We start from the raw sequence: 20,650 nt of genomic DNA, 5'->3' as shown, positions 1-20,650 counted from the left end.
TCTTTTATTGGGAGCCAAAGCCACGATTCCGTTCAAACCGATGCAAAAGGAATGGATACGTTCTGGCCCGCGTGTTGTGCGTCTTTCACATCCCGCACTTCATGCTTGCAGCTAAAGCGACTGAGAGAAACAGAAAGCCAGTTTCTGCCACTCCTGTACAAAAACAAACGCCTGAGCAGGAAGAATGAAGAACTCTCGCTGGTGCTGTGTCGCCTTGAAAACAAAGTGCGCTTTGTCACCCAGGAGAACGAGGAGATGGCAAGCTTGGTAAGTCGACGCGGACAACGGCGGCCTGCCAACAGAGTCCACTGCATTTGTGTTCCACAGAGAAGGCCTAGTTCGCTCAATGACCTGGACCGCGGTTGCGGCCAGCAGGACGGTGAAATGGAGTTCCTTCAAGTTGTGGAGCAGCGGCACATCATCGACGACTTGTCCAAGGTCTTCAGGCAGGCGACTCGGTGCACGTACGGCAGCGCCGCGCTCGCTCGCTGTCGCCAGGAAACCTTTTCCGTCCAAAGCTTGGCCGGCGGCCGCCATCCAAAAAATTGGCCCCTTAAATTCCGACCTTTCAAGCAGGAGCATTGTGCGCACGCGTTTGAACACGCTTTAGACTTGTTTTGCCGTTTTCAGCAGCTCAAAGCTCCCGTTTTGTCAGCGCCTTTGCCACTCGCTGTGCGCTGAAAACGACGGACTTGCCCGGCTGCTCAGCCCGTCAACCATGAGCCGCGAGCGCGACGTCATTGTCCGTAGGCAGCTAGTGGCAAAATGCACCCTGTTAGAGTTGCGCTCGCTCCAACTTATTTTGCAAGAACCACACGGGAGACAAGTAAGTTCTTTTGGACACCTGCAGGTGGAGAGTCCATCCGTTGTACGAATGAAGTCTGACTCTCGGCTCCTGCACGAGCATTTTAATTAAGAGAAACAGGGTGGGTGTAAGAGTGGATTGAATAGAGGAAGCCCTTGACCTCTAGTCAAAACATAGCAAGGGGTGTTTTACGACTTTGTGTAGGAAGGGATAAGCGATAGGGATAAATAAGGGATAAATAATATTATTTATTACAGGTCGCAGTCAAAGTCAAAGCAACACAATGATACGATAAAGATAATCTGGAAAACCCTGACACACCCTGTAGTTGTCACTTTTGGAAAAGACGAGCGTCCCTCCAATCATCGCCGGTGACGTGTTTTTCAGGCTCTGGAGACAGGAGCTCATGTCAGAAATGTCATTGTGAGTCGCGTTTGTTTCTGCGCCGGAGCCGTTCGTTCCCTTTGCATCCAAAGAATCTCAAAGGCGGATTATTTGTGTCGACAGGAGAGAGATTTGCTGCTACGATACCGACGTCGAGAATCTCTGAGGAGGAACAAAGCGTGAGGTCCTGCAAGGTGAGTCTGTTTGTTTGCGGCTGCTTGGTGTTGCGCAAGATGAAATGGCCTTTTTCTCGCTATCGTTCCTCTCGTCGATTCATCGTGAGGTGTCGCTTCAGTTTGTTCAGAGAGATGTTTGCTTCCGCGCCCGCAGGTCATCGAAACATTTTACGGCTACGACGAAGACGTGTTGGTGGACTCGGACGGATCGTCCTTGTCTTTTCACACCGACAGAACCCCCGACACGGAACCCGAAGAGGTAGCCCGCCATTTCTGCCAGCGTATTGGCACCAAACATTCCTCTTCAGCCTGGAATCGGACTCGTCTTTGCGTCGCGGGTGCTTTGTCGCCGGTCTGACTGATTCTGGTACTAGTGCTGTGTTGCATTGGTGTGTGCATGAAGAGGCGGAGCTTCGCTACCGCCAGCTGACGCAAGAATATCAAGCGCTGCAACGAGCCTACGCTCTGCTAGCCCAGACCAGCGAAAGGGGACTACGACGCCGAGAAGGAGATCAAGGTGGCGCCCCTTCCCGCAACCCCCGGCCGGGTCGCAGCCTCCCCGTTCTCACCCAGCCTCGGGTGTTCTCTGGTCTGAAAGGAGGAGGAGGAGCCTCCCTCCTCCTCCTTTCAGACCAGAGAAAAGCTGATGGTAGAAATGGGTCACTATCAAAGCAGAGTAGCAGATCTGGAGTCAGCGCTGAAGCAACAAGGACAGGTAAGCTCATCAATGAGCACACCTTTTTCTCAGACAAAATAGCTACATTCTTCAGTCACTCATCCGTCTGGCATTACTGGACCAACCCCCCCCCCCCCCCCCCCCCGAACGTGGCTGGGAAAATGCGGAGAAAAGCAAATGTCATTTTCCAGTCAACCAAAGAATTTGTGGATGAAAATGACACAACATTCCAAAGCTGTCCACGCGTTTGTCTCTTCTAGAATGTCAAGTGGGTGGAGGAGAAGCAGCTGCTGCGTCAGAGCAATCAGCAGTTGGCCGAAAAGGTGACGGAAAGAAAGGCGCTGGGCGGAGTCGCTTGGCGTCACACCTGTCGGGAAGCCCCGCAGATGAGGTCTGACTGTCTTTTCAGGTCAGGCGGATGGAGGCGGAAGAAGCGCGTCTGAAAGAGCACATCCAGGATATCCGAGACCAAAACGAACTGCTTGAGTTCCGCATCCTGGAGCTGGAGGTGGGAAGACTCGCACAAGCGTGTTGAGGCCAGAGATGTGACGGACGGACGGACGGACGGACGGATGCATGCCTCTGCCTTTCAGGAGAGGGAGTGGCGCTCCCCCGTCTTGAAGTTTCTGCAAGTCCGTTTCCCAGACGGCCTCAGCCCTTTGCAGATCTACTGCGAGGCCGAGGGCGTGAGCGTACGTAAGGCGTCCCTCGCAACCCTAACCTTAACCCGAGGTCCCAGAACACCTTACATTGCTCCTTGCGCCTTTCCCCCGGACATCGTCATCAGTGATCTGATGAAGAAGCTGGACATCCTGGGCTATAACGCCGTAAGTGTATGTCGAACTCCTTATGTTCGCACTCCACGAGACTCGGCGGCTCAAATGTGACTTTTGGAAGGCTTTGCGCTGAAAGAAGCTTGTTGACGCTGTGCCTTTGGGCTCTTGCAGAATCTCACCAGCGAGGAGCAGGTGGTCGTGATTCACGCCAGGACCCTTCTCACCCTAGCCGAGAAGGTAACGCGCACGTCCACGCACGCTCTCGCATTCTGCTTATGTGACAGCAGCCTTTCCTCAGTGGTTAGAATACATCAAAGTGACCAAGTCAACACTTCAACAGAAGATGTTGGACATTGAAAGTGAGAAGGTAGACAGACACGCGACATCAGCCAAGGGGAACTCCGGCAATGTGCCCCAACAATTCTGACCTTGAGCTGTGCTAGGATATGTTCTGCAAGCAGAAGGGCTACCTGGATGAAGAGTTGGACTTCAGGAAGTGTTCCATGGACCAGGCTCATAAGGTAAGCCGCCCTCAAATCTCCCGCCGGACCACTGATGGACGAGGATTGCGGCCCAGAGGATCCTGGAGCTGGAGGCCATGTTGTACGAGGCGCTACCGCAGCGGGACTGCCCCGCCACGGACGGCGAAAAAGCCAGCCACGCTGGCGTGAATGACGTGCTGACGGCGGATCAGAGAGAAGAGCTTAGGAGCGCCGTGGACCAATGGAAGCGAGCCCTGATGTGCGAGTTGAGGGAGCGCGACGCTTGCATCCTCCAAGAGAGAATGGATCTGCTGCACAGCGCGCAACAGGTAAGGGCCCAAAGCCAGCCCGGCACTTACTTGCACGCTTACTGGCTTTTGAATGCCACTTTCCATTTGTCCGTCCTAGAGGAACAAAGAGCTGAAAGAATTCATCGAAGCTCAGAAGAGACAAATCAAACAATTGGAGGAGAAGTTTCTGTTTCTCTTTCTATTCTTCTCCTTGGCCTTCATTCTGTGGCCCTAACACCAGCTGGTGAGTGAGCTCCAGCGGCACCGCACTCGACACCTCCGATACACTGCCAGCCGGTCTCAGACGTTGGCAGACGCTCCGATGCCAACGTATACCCCCCGCCACGGTGACAGAGGCACCGCGTCACACCGGCGCTCATCCAATCAGAAGGCAGGAAAAGCAAATTCACATGCAGGGCACTTTTGAACCAGAAGAGAGCGCCACAAAAAACGGTTGTTGCCCCAAACGCGCACTAAAAAGGGTCAGAATAACAAGAGTCCCACTGGCCAGCCGGGGCCACCCGTCCAGCTGTTTCTTCAGGGGGGAAAAAAATTGGAGTCACCGGTGAGTACATTTTGCATTTAGCTCTGCTTTTCTGCTTCTGTCTTCAAGTGTGTGGCATCCTGCGATCAAAGAGTCAGCCAACCCCAAAGCGGTTGACCTCAACGTCCCACCACCATGCCTACCAGAGCAGGTGACGTGATGCTTTGGACATCCTTCCGTCTCAGATGCCCAAAAGTACTCTTTGCCACATCTGCGGCAATACGGTGTCTTTTCAAAGGTGCAAATAAATCCAGCGTGGGCGGAACACGCACGTCTTCGGTTTTTCCCGCTTTGTTTGTGTGACAGCTGTTGTGAAAATTTTATACAAATAAAGTTGTATAGTACAGGTTTGGCCAAGCCGCAACTCCCGAACCGCATGCGGCTCTTTTATGTTCATATCAACATTTGTGTGTGTGTGGGGGGGGGGGGGGGTTGTGCGTGTTGGCTTCACTTGAGTTCAATTTGGTATTTTGGTCAAAAGCGCATGTGGTGAAATTCCACAAAGTAGGATGGGCAAACACATTTCTTTAAACTATGAGTGTCAATTGGGCTCTCGAAATGGCAGGGAAAAGATGCACAGCAAAACGAAAATACGTAGATGAACACAGGACGTTTTAATCAGAGTGGGAAAGTTTCTATTTTTTGTTGAACGTGATGGCAAACCATTCTGCCTGATATGTCAGACCTCAGCGCATTTCAAAGATTCAAATCTTCAGCGCCATGCACTTCAGCTCACTCCATGCTAACATTGATCAGGCGTCGAACCCGCATCATCATGCTTAAGAGGTGGCCATGCTAACCAGTGCGCCATTATGTCAACGCATAATAACTAAGTCTACTGGTCAAAACAGCGGTTACTATATGACGTCGCTACGTCGTGGTCACGTGACGCAGACAAGACGTCAATGGACGTGGGCAGAGTTAACTTGTTTAAAAGGGAGTAGGCAGAAGAAATATTTAATTTATTTAAATCTATTTTGAGTGCACACCATTATGCCAATGCATAACAACTGTAAATCTACTAAACAAAACAGCGGTTGCTATATGACATCTGCCACGTCGTGGTCACGTGACATACGTGACGTCGATGGGCGTAACTTTCGCCGGAATTCAAATCCGCGGGGAGAGTTAACTTGTTTAAAAGAGAGTGGGCAGAAGAATTATTTAATTTATTTAAATCTATTTGGTGTGTGCGCCATTATGTCAATGCATAACAACTGTAAGTCTACTAAACAAAACAGCGGTTGCTATTTGACGTCTGCCACGTCGTGGTCACGTGACGCGGACGTGACGTCGACGCCTACTTTACATCCCACCGATCACAGGACTCCTCGGCTGCATAACCGTGCCCCCTTCCCAACCAATCGGATTTGCTATACGCGAAAACGACGCCAATGGAAAGAGCTTCCGCCCAAATTTAAATCCGTGGGCGTGGCTCGCAGCAGGAAGTAGGAAAATGGCGGCGATGTTGACAAAGACACAGCGGATGGTAACATACGACTAACAAGAGAAATATTTTTATTTTCTGCTTGCAACTGGACCGTCCAGAGCGTACACGGTAAGTACAACTCATCGTTTTTAAAAAGAAGTACTTTTGTTGCCCTGAAAAGCGAGTGAGCGTGGCGTTTGTGGGGGACGTCGAATTTCGACGATTCTTTCTGGTCAACGGTTGTAAATGATTGTGTTGATTAAAAAAGAAAACTTGATGTAACTCTACTTTTAACTGCCGTTTCAGATAGATTTGGAATTGCATCACATCCAATTTTGCCTAGAGCGTACACGGTAAGTAACACTCGTTGTGTTTAAGGAGATTTACGTTTGTAATAGCAGAAGTGTAGCCGCGTTGCGTTGTACGTGTGAATGTTGGTCCGGGCGAAATGTTAATGTTTAATTTCATTCCTTTAGGTTCCACGGTGTTTGTTGGCTGCAAGTTTTCCACTGCAAGAAGAGGCTCATATCATTGACCAGGAGCGAGCTACAATGGTGAGTAGCCATAACATTTATGTTAAACACTTCCTATTTCATGTCTAACAGTACTTGATTTAACAAATAACCATAAATAAATACAGTGTGGGCACTGAAGTTAACTTATGTGATTATACTGCCTAATCTGTCACCGAGTAGATTGTTGCAAAGTAATATAAGATCCAAAGTTGTAATTCAGAATAGTTTTCAAAAGAAGGCCATTAGAATTATATACAAGTCTGATTACCCTGAACAAGCTATTAATTAAATCACAAATTCTTCAATTCAAAGATTTGGTAGATTATCAGACAAATAATGTCTAACAGTAATTGATTTAACACATCACGATAAGTAGATTGAGTGTGGGCACTCTCAAGTTAACATATGTGATTATACTGCCTAATCTGTTACAGAGTATGTTGTTGCCAAGTAATGTAGAATAGATCCAAAGTAGTAATCCAGAATAGTTTTGAAGAGGCCATTAGAATGATAAACAAATCTGATTACCTTGAACATAATAACAAGCTAAGTGTTTAATATGTCCTATGAAGTCAAAATTGGGCACCATCATGTGGTGAAATTTGGAATTGCATCACATCCAATTTTGCCTGGGAACAAACAGATTACATAAATCTTAGTTTTGAATAAGCCACTCCTTCTCAAACAAGTAAACTCTGCCCATTTTGCGCAGTAGATGTTCTGTTAATATCTAGTATTTATACAAAGTCATAATTTAAATTGCTTTCAACCTTCATTCATCGGTTCAACCAACATTACTCGCTCTTATTACCAACTTGTATTGATTTAACTAAGCGTTTAATACTTCCTATCAGGTCTCAAATCGAGATTTGGCAAAATACAATTTCAGCAAATCCAATTTTGCCAGGGAACAAAAATAGATTAAATAAACTAAATAAGTCCTCTTCCCATTAAATAAATCAGAAAAGTCTGTCTTGTAACCAGTCCTCTTCAAACAAGTAAAGTCTGCCCATTTTGTGCCGTAGATTTTGTGTCTATGCCTAGTATTTAAACAAAATCATAATTTAAACGACTTCTTTCCTTCATTCACTTTGGAAATTTGGAATTGCAGCAAATCGAATTTTGGCAGGGAACAAAAATAGATCAATTAAACTAAATAAGTCTTCTTCCCATTAAATAAATTAAAAAAGTCTGTCTTGTAACCAGTCCTTTTCAAACAAGTAAAGTCTGCCCATTTTGTGCCGTCGATTTTGTGTTAATGCCTAGTATTTATACAAAATCATAATTTAAAGGACTTCATTCCTTCATTCACTTTGGAAATTTGGAATTGCAGCACATCAAATTTTGCCTGGGAAGAAAAGTAGATTAAATAAATTTAATAAGTCTTACTACTTCCCATTAAATAAATTAAATACGTCTTACTTGTTCCCACTCCTTTTCAAAACAGTAGTTTAAAACGAGGGCCCTTCACTCAATCTTTAACCTCAACCCCGCACGTTGTGTTGTATCTGTGAATGTTGGTTGTGGCCAAATGATAGTTTTCTTTCATTCGTTTAGGTTCCAAGAAAACTTGATGTAACTCTACTTTTAACTGCCGTTTCAGATAAGCGGGTATTACGTCGCAGTCAAATGCCGCGGATATGACGTAATTGCCCGAACCTCCGCCAAAATTCAAATCTGTTGGCGCGATGGCCGTGAGCCACTGAGCAGCGACGATTATCAACAGAAATATCTTTATTTTCTGCTTGCAACTGGACCGTCTAGAGCGTACACGGTAAGTAACACTCATTGTGTTTAAGGAGATTTACGTTTGTAATAGCAGAAGTGTAGCCGCGTTGCGTTGTACGTGTGAAAATTGGTCGAGGCGAAATGTTAATGTTTAATTTCATTCCTTTAGGTTCCACGGTGTTTGTTGGCTGCAAGTTTTCCACTGCAAGAAGAGGCTCGTATCATTGATCAGGAGCGAGCTACAATGGTGAGTAGCCATAACATTTATGTTAAACACTTCCTATTTCATGTCTAACAGTACTTGATTTAACAAATAACCATAAATAAATACAGTGTGGGCACTGAAGTTAACATATGTGATTATACTGCCTAATCTGTCACGGAGTAGATTGTTGCAAAGTAATATAAGATCCAAAGTTGTAATTCAGAATAGTTTTCAAAAGAAGGCCATTAGAATTATATACAAGTCTGATTACCCTTAACATAACAACAAGCTATTAATTAAATCACAAATTCTTCAATTCAAAGATTTGGTAGATTATCAGACAAATAATGTCTAACAGTAATTGATTTAACACATCACGATAAGTAGATTGAGTGTGGGCACTCTCAAGTTAACATATGTGATTATACTGCCTAATCTGTTACAGAGTATGTTGTTGCCAAGTAATGTAGAATAGATCCAAAGTAGTAATCCAGAATAGTTTTGAAGAGGCCATTAGAATGATAAACAAATCTGATTACCTTGAACATAATAACAAGCTAAGTGTTTAATATGTCCTATGAAGTCAAAATTGGGCACCATCATGTGGTGAAATTTGGAATTGCATCACATCCAATTTTGCCTGGGAACAAACAGATTACATAAATCTTAGTTTTGAATAAGCCACTCCTTCTCAAACAAGTAAACTCTGCCCATTTTGCGCAGTAGATGTTCTGTTAATATCTAGTATTTATACAAAGTCATAATTTAAATTGCTTTCAACCTTCATTCATCGGTTCAACCAACATTACTCGCTCTTATTACCAACTTGTATTGATTTAACTAAGCGTTTAATACTTCCTATCAGGTCTCAAATCGAGATTTGGCAAAATACAATTTCAGCAAATCCAATTTTGCCAGGGAACAAAAATAGATTAAATAAACTAAATAAGTCCTCTTCCCATTAAAAAAATCAGAAAAGTCTGTCTTGTAACCAGTCCTCTTCAAACAAGTAAAGTCTGCCCATTTTGTGCCGTAGATTTTGTGTCTATGCCTAGTATTTAAACAAAATCATAATTTAAACGACTTCTTTCCTTCATTCACTTTGGAAATTTGGAATTGCAGCAAATCGAATTTTGGCAGGGAACAAAAATAGATCAATTAAACTAAATAAGTCTTCTTCCCATTAAATAAATTAAAAAAGTCTGTCTTGTAACCAGTCCTTTTCAAACAAGTAAAGTCTGCCCATTTTGTGCCGTCGATTTTGTGTTAATGCCTAGTATTTATACAAAATCATAATTTAAAGGACTTCATTCCTTCATTCACTTTGGAAATTTGGAATTGCAGCACATCAAATTTTGCCTGGGAAGAAAAGTAGATTAAATAAATTTAATAAGTCTTACTACTTCCCATTAAATAAATTAAATACGTCTTACTTGTTCCCACTCCTTTTCAAAACAGTAGTTTAAAACGAGGGCCCTTCACTCAATCTTTAACCCCAACCCCGCACGTTGTGTTGTATCTGTGAATGTTGGCTGTGGCCAAATGATAGTTTTCTTTCATTCGTTTAGGTTCCAAGAAAACGTGATGTAACTCTACTTTTAACTGCCGTTTCAGATAAGCGGGTATTACGTCGCAGTCATGTGCCGCGGATATGACGTAATTGCCCGAACCTCCGCCAAAATTCAAATCTGTTGGCGCGATGGCCGTGAGCCACTGAGCAGCGACGATTATCAACAGAAATATCTTTATTTTCTGCTTGCAACTGGACCGTCTAGAGCGTACACGGTAAGTAACACTCATTGTGTTTAAGGAGATTTACGTTTGTAATAGCAGAAGTGTAGCCGCGTTGCGTTGTACGTGTGAAAATTGGTCGAGGCGAAATGTTAATGTTTAATTTCATTCCTTTAGGTTCCACGGTGTTTGTTGGCTGCAAGTTTTCCACTGCAAGAAGAGGCTCGTATCATTGATCAGGAGCGAGCTACAATGGTGAGTAGCCATAACATTTATGTTAAACACTTCCTATTTCATGTCTAACAGTACTTGATTTAACAAATAACCATAAATAAATACAGTGTGGGCACTGAAGTTAACATATGTGATTATACTGCCTAATCTGTCACGGAGTAGATTGTTGCAAAGTAATATAAGATCCAAAGTTGTAATTCAGAATAGTTTTCAAAAGAAGGCCATTAGAATTATATACAAGTCTGATTACCCTTAACATAACAACAAGCTATTAATTAAATCACAAATTCTTCAATTCAAAGATTTGGTAGATTATCAGACAAATAATGTCTAACAGTAATTGATTTAACACATCACGATAAGTAGATTGAGTGTGGGCACTCTCAAGTTAACAGATATGATTATACTGCCTAATCTGTTACAGAGTATGTTGTTGCCAAGTAATGTAGAATAGATCCAAAGTAGTAATCCAGAATAGTTTTGAAGAGGCCATTAGAATAATAAACAAATCTGATTACCTTGAACATAATAACAAGCTAAGTGTTTAATATGTCCTATGAAGTCAAAATTGGGCACCATCATGTGGTGAAATTTGGAATTGCATCACATCCAATTTTGCCTGGGAACAAACAGATTAAATAAATCTTAGTTTTGAATAAGCCACTCCTTCTCAAACAAGTAAACTCTGCCCATTTCGCGCAGTAGATGTTCTGTTAATATCTAGTATTTATACAAAGTCATAATTTAAATTGCTTTCAACCTTCATTCATCGGTTCCTTCATTCACTTTGGAAATTTGGAATTGCAGCACATCAAATTTTGCCTGGGAAGAAAAGTAGATTAAATAAATTTAATAAGTCTTACTACTTCCCATTAAATAAATTAAATACGTCTTACTTGTTCCCACTCCTTTACAAAAAAGTAGTTTCAAACGAGGTCCCTTCACTCAACCTTTAACCCTATTTATTCACCTTCTAGGCTAAGTGTTAAAGGCTAAGTGTTAAAGGCTAAGTGTTAAAGGCTAAGTGTTAGAGGCTAAGTGTTAAACACAATACGAACAACACAACGATACTGCACTGAACAACACGATACCGCACTGAGAAACACGATACCGCACTGAACAACACGATACCGCACTGAACAACACCATGCCGCACTGAACACCATGCCACACTGAACAACACCATCCCGCACTGAACAACACCATGCCGCACTAAACAACACCATGCCGCACTGAACAACACCATGCCTCACTGAACGACACCATGCCGCACTGAAAGACACCATGCCGCACTGAACGACACCATGCCGCACTGAAAGACACCATCCCGCACTGAACACCATGCCGCACTGAACAACACCATCCTGCACTGAACAACACCATCCCGCACTGAACAACACCATGCCGCACTGAACAACATTATGCCGCACTGAACATTATGCCGCACTGAACAACACCATGCCGCACTGAACAACACCATGCCGCACTGAACAACATTATGCCGCACTGAACAACACCATGCCGCACTGAACAACACCATCCCGCACTGAACAACACCATGCCGCACTGAACAACATTATGCCGCACTGAACAACACCATGCCGCACTGAACAACACCATCCTGCACTGAACAACACCATTCCGCATTGAACACCATGCCGCACTGAACAACACCATCCCGCACTGAACAACACCATCCCGCACTGAACAACACCATGCCGCACTGAACAACATTATGCCGCACTGAACAACATTATGCCGCACTGAACAACACCATGCCGCACTGAACAACACCATGCCGCACTGAACAACATTATAACGCACTGAACAACACCATCCCGCACTGAACAACACCATGCCGCACTAAACAACATTATGCCGCACTGAACAACATTATGCCGAAATGAACAACACCATGCCTCACTGAACAACACCATGCCGCACTGAACAACACCATCCTGCACTGAACAACACCATCCCGCACTGAACAACACCATGCCGCACTGAACAACACCATGCCGCACTGAACAACACCATGCCGCAATGAACAACACCATCCCGCACTGAACAACATTATGCCGCACTGAACAACATTATGCCGCACTGAACAACATTATGCCGCACTGAACAACATTATGCCGCACTGAACAACACCATGCCGCACTGAACAACACCATCCTGCACTGAACAACACCATCCCGCACTGAACAACACCATGCCGCATTAAACAACACCATGCCGCACTGAACAACACCATCCTGCACTGAACAACACCATGCCGCACTGAACAACACCATGCCGCACTGAACAACACCATGCCGCACTGAACAACATTATGCCGCACTGAACAACATTATGCCGCACTAAACAACATTATGTCGCACTGAACAACACCATGCCGCAATGAACAACACCATGCTGCACTGAACAACACCATGCCGCACTGAACAACACGATCCCGCATTGAACAACACCATCCCGCAGTGAACAACACCATGCCGCATTGAACAACACCATGCCGCACTGAACAACACCATGCTGCACTGAACAACATTATGCTGCACTGAACAACACGATCCTGCATTGAACAACACCATGCCGCACTGAACAACACCATCCTGCACTGAACAACACCATGCCGCACTGAACAACACCATGCCGCACTGAACAACATTATGCCGCACTGAAAAACACCATGCCGCACTGAACAACACCATCCCGCACTGAACAACACCATGCCGCATTGAACAACACCATGCCGCACTGAACAACACCATGCTGCACTGAACAACATTATGCTGCACTGAACAACACGAACCTGCATTGAACAACACCATGCCGCACTGAACAACACCATCCTGCACTGAACAACACCATCCTGCACTGAACAACACCACCCCGCACTGAACAACATGATCCCGCATTGAACAACACCATCCCGCACTGAACAACACCATGCCGCACTGAACAACACCATTCCGCACTGAACAACACCATGCCGCACTGAACAACACCATGCCGCACTGAACAACACCATGCCGCACTGAACAACACCATGCCGCACTGAACAACATTATGCCGCACTGAACAACACCATGCCGCACTGAACAACACCATCCCGCACTGAACAACACCATGCCGCATTGAACAACACCATGCCGCACTGAACAACACCATCCTGCACTGAACAACACCATCCCGCACTGAACAACATTATGGCGCACTGGACAACATTATGCCGCACTGGACAACATTATTCCGCACTGAACAACACCATGTTGCACTGAACAACATTATGCTGCAGTGAAAAACACGATCCCCTGCATTGAACAACACCATGCCGCACTGAACAACACCATCCTGCACTGAACAACACCATGCCGCACTGAACAACACCATGCCGCACTGAACAACATTATGCCGCACTGAAAAACACCATGCCGCACTGAACAACACCATGCCGCACTGAACAACACCATGCCGCACTGAACAACACCATGCCGCACTGAACAACACCATGCGCAACTGAACAACATTATGCCGCATCTGAACAACACCATGCCGCACTTAACAACACCATCCCGCACTGAACAACACCATGCCGCATTGAACAACACCATGCCGCACTGAACAACACCATCCTGCACTGAACAACACCATCCCGCACTAAAAAACACCATGCGCACTGAACAACATTATGGCGCACTGGACAACATTATGCCGCACTGAACAACACCATGCTGCACTGAACAACATTATGCTGCACTGAACAACACGATCCTGCATTGAACAACACCATGCCGCACTGAACAACACCATCCTGCACTGAACAACACCATGCCGCACTGAACAACACCATGCCGCACTGAACAACATTATGCCGCACTGAAAACACCATGCCGCACTGAACAACACCATCCCGCACTGAACAACACCATGCCGCATTGAACAACACCATGCCGCACTGAACAACACCATGCTGCACTGAACAACATTATGCTGCACTGAACAACACGATCCTGCATTGAACAACACCATGCCGCACTGAACAACACCATCCTGCACTGAACAACACCATCCTGCACTGAACAACACCACCCCGCACTGAACAACATGATCCCGCATTGAACAACACCATCCCGCACTGAACAACACCATGCCGCACTGACAACACCATTCCGCACTGAACAACACCATGCCGCACTGAACAACACCATGCCGCACTGAACAACACCATGCCGCACTGAACAACACCATGCCGCACTGAACAACATTATAACGCACTGAACAACACCATGCCGCACTGAACAACACCATCCCGCACTGAACAACACCATGCCGCATTGAACAACACCATGCCGCACTGAACAACACCATCCTGCACTGAACAACACCATCCCGCACTAAACAACACCATGCCACACTGAACAACATTATGGCGCACTGGACAACATTATGCCGCACTGAACAACACCATGCGCACTGAACAACACCATGCCGCACTGAACAACACCATGCCGCACTGAACAACACCATGCCGCACTGAACAACACCATGCCGCACTGAACAACACCATGCCGCACTGAACAACACGATCCCGCATCGAACAACACCATCCTGCACTGAACAACACCATGCCGCACTGAACAACACCATGCCGCACTGAACAACACCATTCCACACTGAACAACACCATGCCGCACTGAACAACACCATCCTGCACTGAACAACACCATCCCGCACTGAACAACACCATGCCGCATTGAACAACACCATGCCGCACTGAACAACACCATCCTGCACTGAACAACACCATGCTGCACTGAACAACACCCATGCCGCACTGAACAACACCATGCCGCACTGAACAACACCATGCCGCACTGAACAACATTATGCCGCACTAAACAACTTATGTCGCACTGAACAACACCATGCCGCACTGAACAACACCATGCTGCACTGAACAACATTATGCCGCACTGAACAACACGATCCCGCATTGAACAACACCATCCCGCAGTGAACAACACCATGCAGCATTGAACAACACCATGCCGCACTGAACAACACCATGCTGCACTGAACAACATTATGCTGCACTGAACAACACGATCCTGCATTGAACAACACCATGCCGCACTGAACAACACCATCCTGCACTGAACAACACCTTTCCACACTGAACAACACCATGCCGCACTGAACAACATTATGCCGCACTGAACAACACCATGCCGCACTGAACAACACCATGCCGCACTGAACAACACCATGCCGCACTGAACAACACCATGCCGCAATGAACAACACCATCCCGCACTGAACAACACCATGCCGCATTGAACAACACCATGCCGCACTGAACAACACCATCCCGCACTGAACAACACCACCCCGCACTGAACAACACGATCCCGCATTGAACAACACCATCCCGGACTGAACAACACCATGCCGCACTGAACAACACCATTCCGCACTGAACAACACCATGCCGCACTGAACAACACCATGCCGCACTGAACAACACCATGCCGCACTGAACAACACCATGCCGCACTGAACAACATTATGCCGCACTGAACAACACCATGCCGCACTGAACAACACCATACCGCACTGAACAGCACCATGCCGCATTGAACAACACCATGCCGCACTGAACAACACCATCCTGCACTGAACAACACCATCCCGCACTGAACAACACCATGCCGCACTGAACAACATTATGGCGCACTGAACAACATTATGCCGCACTGAACAACACCATGCCGCACTGAACAACACCATGCCGCACTGAACAACACCATGCCGCACTGAACAACATTATGCCGCACTGAACAACATTATGCCGCACTGAACAACACCATGCCGCACTGAACAACACCATGCCGCACTGAACAACACCATGCCGCACTGAACAACACGACGTCGCACTGAACAACACGACGCCGCACAGAACAACACGACGCCGCACAGAATAACACAATACCGCACAGAACAACACAATACCGCACAAACCGTTTTAGATAATATTACGTCGCAGTCATGTGACGCGGACATGACGTCAATAGGCGGAACTCACGGCAAAATTATAATCCGTGGGCGTGGCTTGCAACAGGAAGTAGGAAAGCGGCAGTTCTGGCAAACAAGACACAGCGGTTAGTAACACGATGACTAACAAGGCAAATATTTTTGTTTTCAGCTTGCAACTTGACCGTCTAGAGCGTACAAGGTAATTACAACTGTTTTTTTTTAGCCCTGAAAAGCGAGGGAGTGTGGCGTTTGGGAGGAATGTCGAACTCGGCGTCTGCTTCCAGCCACAGACGCCAAATTTCGACGATTATTTCGACTGGTCAACGGTTGTAAATTATTGCGTTGACTAAAAACTTTATTTAACTCTACTCTTAACTTTGCCGTTTCAGATATGCGGGTATTACACCGCGGAAATGACGTCAATAGGCTGAACTCTCGCCAAAATTCAAATCTGTGGGCGCAATGGCCTTGAGCGAGACACCGGATACAAACACGACGATTATCAACAGAAATATCTTTATTTTCCGCTTGCAAGTGGACCGTCTAGAGCGTACACGGTAAGTACAACTCATTGTGTTTAAAAAGATTTACGTTTGTGTAGTTTGCGTTGCGTTGTATCTGTGAATGTTGGTTGAGGCTAAATGTTAATGTTTAATTTCATTCCTTTAGGTTCCACGGTGTTTGTTGGCTGTATGTTTTCCACTGCAAGAAGAGGCTCGTATCATTGACCAGCAGGAGCTACAATGGTGAGTACCCCTTTCGTCTTCCATTTATGTTAAACACTTCCTATTTCATGTCTAACAGTACTCGATTTAACAAATAACCATAAATAAATACAGTGTGGGCAGTCACGTTAACATATGTGATTATCCTGCCTAATATGTTTATCACAAATATGTCACTAATCACTAATATGTTTATTTGTTTATCACAACACCTTTGGACCTTCAGCAATCGATTATTTACCTTCATCTACATAGAGACAGAACGATGGTGTCTTAAACATCTCATTCATTTCACCAAATAACTTCACGCAGGTGGATAACGGCCGTCTCGGTCACGCTATGTTGCGTGATGCAGTTTTGAAGAACCAAATGCATTTATTCAATGAATAAGTCAAGCTAGTTCTATGTTTATGATGTTGTAAGTTACGGTACCGATTGAAGTTGAGTTCGAAGCCAGTGGAAAACAGCGCTGCGTTTGTGCTCTCCAGGTACAAATGTTGTGATCTCTGACTGACGACCGGGCGAGACTCGAGTAAGAGATGTCCAAACGAGCTCCGGCAGGGCGGGCCAAGGCGGAGCGAACGGACGCCCTTCAGGCCGCCAATGACGAGCTGAGAACCAAACTGATGGACGTCCAGTTAGAACTTCAGCAGGAGAAGAACAAGGTGAAAACCTCAACAGACAGACACTGCCTGCCTCCCTGCCTGCCTCCCTGCCTGCCTCCCTGCCTGCCTCCCTCCCTCCCAGTTTTCCCGATGTAGATTAGACATGCGTGTGCCATGACTGTGTCAGCCTACATCAACAAATGCACCGAGGACGTCAGCACCACTAAGAATATCATCACCCGGGGCAACCAACGACCCTGGATGACTGAGGAGGTACGTCAAACGCTACGAGCGCGGAACTCTGCCTTCAAGTCTGGCGACAAGGAGACACTGAGGACAGCGAGAGCCAACTTGAACCGTGCCATCAGGATAGCGAAGCGAGACCGCAGTCGAAAATTTCAGGATCGTTTCCACGACGTCAAAAACATCAGGAGTATGTGGCAAGGCATACGGGCGATTACAGACTACAACTCACCCTCCCCCCCCCCGGTGGGTGTAGTTGATGCTGACTTTCTAAATGGTCTAAATAACTTCTTTGGGAGGTTCGAGGCACTAAACGGCACTCCAGCAGTTAAAACTGTCCCCCATCAGGAAGAGGAGGTACTCTGCCTTGACTCCGCCGATGTGTTGAAGACCCTGAGGAGAGTCAACCCTGGCCCCGACAACATTCCTGGGCGTGTGTTCAGGGAATGTGCAAGTCATCTGGCTGGGGTCATCACAGACATTTTTAACACCTCGCTGGGCCAAGCCACAGTGCCGGCGTGCTTTAAGACTGCCTCCATCATTCCGGTGCCGAAGAAACCTCAAATCACCTCATTTAATGATTACCGGCCTGTTGCACTGACTCCGGTTATGATGAAGTGCTTCGAAAGGCTGCTTAAAGGTCACATCGTTTCCAGACTCCCCCTATTATTTGACCCGTTCCAGTTTGCCGACCGGCAAAACCGCTCCACTCAGGACGCCATCTCCTCCGTTCTTCACCTGAGCCTGGCTCACCTGGAGGAGAAGAACACCCATGTGCGGAGGCTGTTCCTGGACTTCAGCTCAGCGTTTAACACCATCATCCCACAGCATCTGGTAGGAAAATTGGAACACCTGGGCTTCAACACCCCCCTTCGCAACTGGCTGCTAGACTTCCTCACCAACAGACCTCAGTCAGTCCGGGTCGGACAGAACACCTCTGATGTCATCACCCTCAGCACAGGCTCCCTTCAGGGCTGCGTCCTGAGCCCCCTGCTGTGCACCCTGATGACACACGACTGCGTCCTCAGGTTCACCACCAATCACATCGTGAAGTCAGCAGACGACACAACGGTGGTGGGGCTCATCAGAGACAACAACGACCTGGACTACAGAGAGGAGGTGGAGCAGCTGGTGGGCTGGTGCAGAGAAAACAGCCTGATCCTGAATGAGGAGAAGATGAAGGAGATCATCGTCGACTTCAGGAAAAAACAGCCTCACCACGCTCCACTGATCATCAACAGCTCAGCTGTGGAGGTGGTCAGCACCACCAAATTCCTGGGGGTCCACATCACAGAAGACCTCACCTGGACTATGAACACTACGGCACTGGTCAAGAGGGCACAGAAGCGCTTGTACTTCCTGCGGAGGATGAGGAGAGCCCACCTGCCCCCACCCATCATGAGGACGTTCTACAGGAGCACCATAGAGAGCATTCTGACAAGCTGTCTCTCTGTGTGGTGTGGAGGCTGCACCGCCTCCGATTGGAAGAACGTGAGGAGAGTGGTGAGGACAGCAGAGAGGATCATAGGGGCTCCTCTTCCCTCCATTCAGGACATTTCATCTCAGCGCTGCATGTCCCGTGCCCGTAACATCATCAATGACCCATCACACCCCCACCATGGACTGTTCTCCCTGCTGCCCTCTGGGAAGAGGTTTGCAGCATCCGCTGCAGATCCACCAGGTTCTGCAACAGCTTTTTCCCTGCTGTCATCAGACTGTTGAACACTAGAACTGTTGAGCTCTAAACTGAACTCTGCATCACACATTCACAGAACTGTACTTTATGACACTACGGACCTCTATCTTGCACTATCTCGCACTACCAACTTTACTGAACTTGTATAAACCCTTTAAATAGAAGTTTAATACATGGTTTAGCATTCCTCTGCACACTCTTGAATACTGTTTTGCCTACTTGCACTATTGCATAATTATCACTGCTGCACTTTATACTTATTTTTAATATATATATATATATATATATAGTATATATGTATATATATATATTTTCATAGGATATGTTACTTCTATTCAACTGCAATATCACTACTTTGTTGTAAGACGTATGCAACGGAATTTCGTTTTGTATGCACCATGTGCAGACAAGATGACAATAAAGTTTGTCTAAGTCTAAGTCATGTCAGGTCAGCTGTCTGGAGAGAGAGAGAAGTCAGGACCTGCGGGCGGAGCACCACCGTGCCACCGCCGCCATGACGGAACTCAAAAGCAAACTCCATGAGGAGAAGCAGAAAGAGTTAGCCATTACCAGGGAGACATTACTGCGGCAGCATGAAATGGAGCTGATGAGAGTGATCAAAATCAAAGATGGAGAGATCCAGCGACTGAATGCCTTGGTCCTCAGCCTGAGGGACGGCTCCATGGACAAGGTGATCCGCTCTATCCGTGTCTGACTATCCGCACGCCACGTCGGGCTTCGATGCGGCCGCTACCGTATTGTGTAGCTTGTCCCCAGTAAGCGTCGCGGCGCTCCGTTGCGGTCTCAACGGCCCGGTGTGGCGCAATGTCTGCTCAGGTGAGGAGGGGGGGCGCTTTGCTGGCGGAGGTGGAGGAGACGCGGCGGTGTCGGGAGACCGAGCGGTGTCGCCTCCACCAGGAGCGCGGAAGAAGCCCTGGCAGCGGCCCAGCAGGCCTGGCAGTCCCGAGCGGCCGAGCTCCGATCGGCTCATCACCAGCATCGGGAGGAGCTGAGCCGAACCAAGAGAGACTGCGAGAGGGAGATCCGCCGACTGGTAGGACTGATCAGATGCGCGGTGCGTGGCTATGTTCCCAATTTCGTTGTATACCTGCAGTGCAATGACACCTAAGGCATTCTATTCTATTCTATTTCACAAGAAGAAAATGTCCGGTTGCTCGCTTCGCTTTTGTCACAGCAAAGGTGTTCTAGTCGATTCCAGAAAAAAATTGGCCGGTTGCTCTCTTTGTTTTTGTCACAATTCTGGCAAATGAGTTTGCCCGCCTGCCTGAGCGCTCCCCGTTTGTACATCCAGACGGATGAGATCAAGCTGAAAGACAGAGCGGTTAGTGTTTTGGATGAAGCCC

The sequence above is a fragment of the Syngnathus floridae genome, chromosome 17 (assembly GCF_059516105.1).
Source record: "Syngnathus floridae isolate MCC-2025c chromosome 17, RoL_Sflo_1.0, whole genome shotgun sequence".
NCBI classification, from domain to species: domain Eukaryota; kingdom Metazoa; phylum Chordata; class Actinopteri; order Syngnathiformes; family Syngnathidae; genus Syngnathus; species Syngnathus floridae.
The sequence above is the reverse complement of the archived record's forward strand: the minus strand, read 5'-3'. Positions refer to the sequence as shown.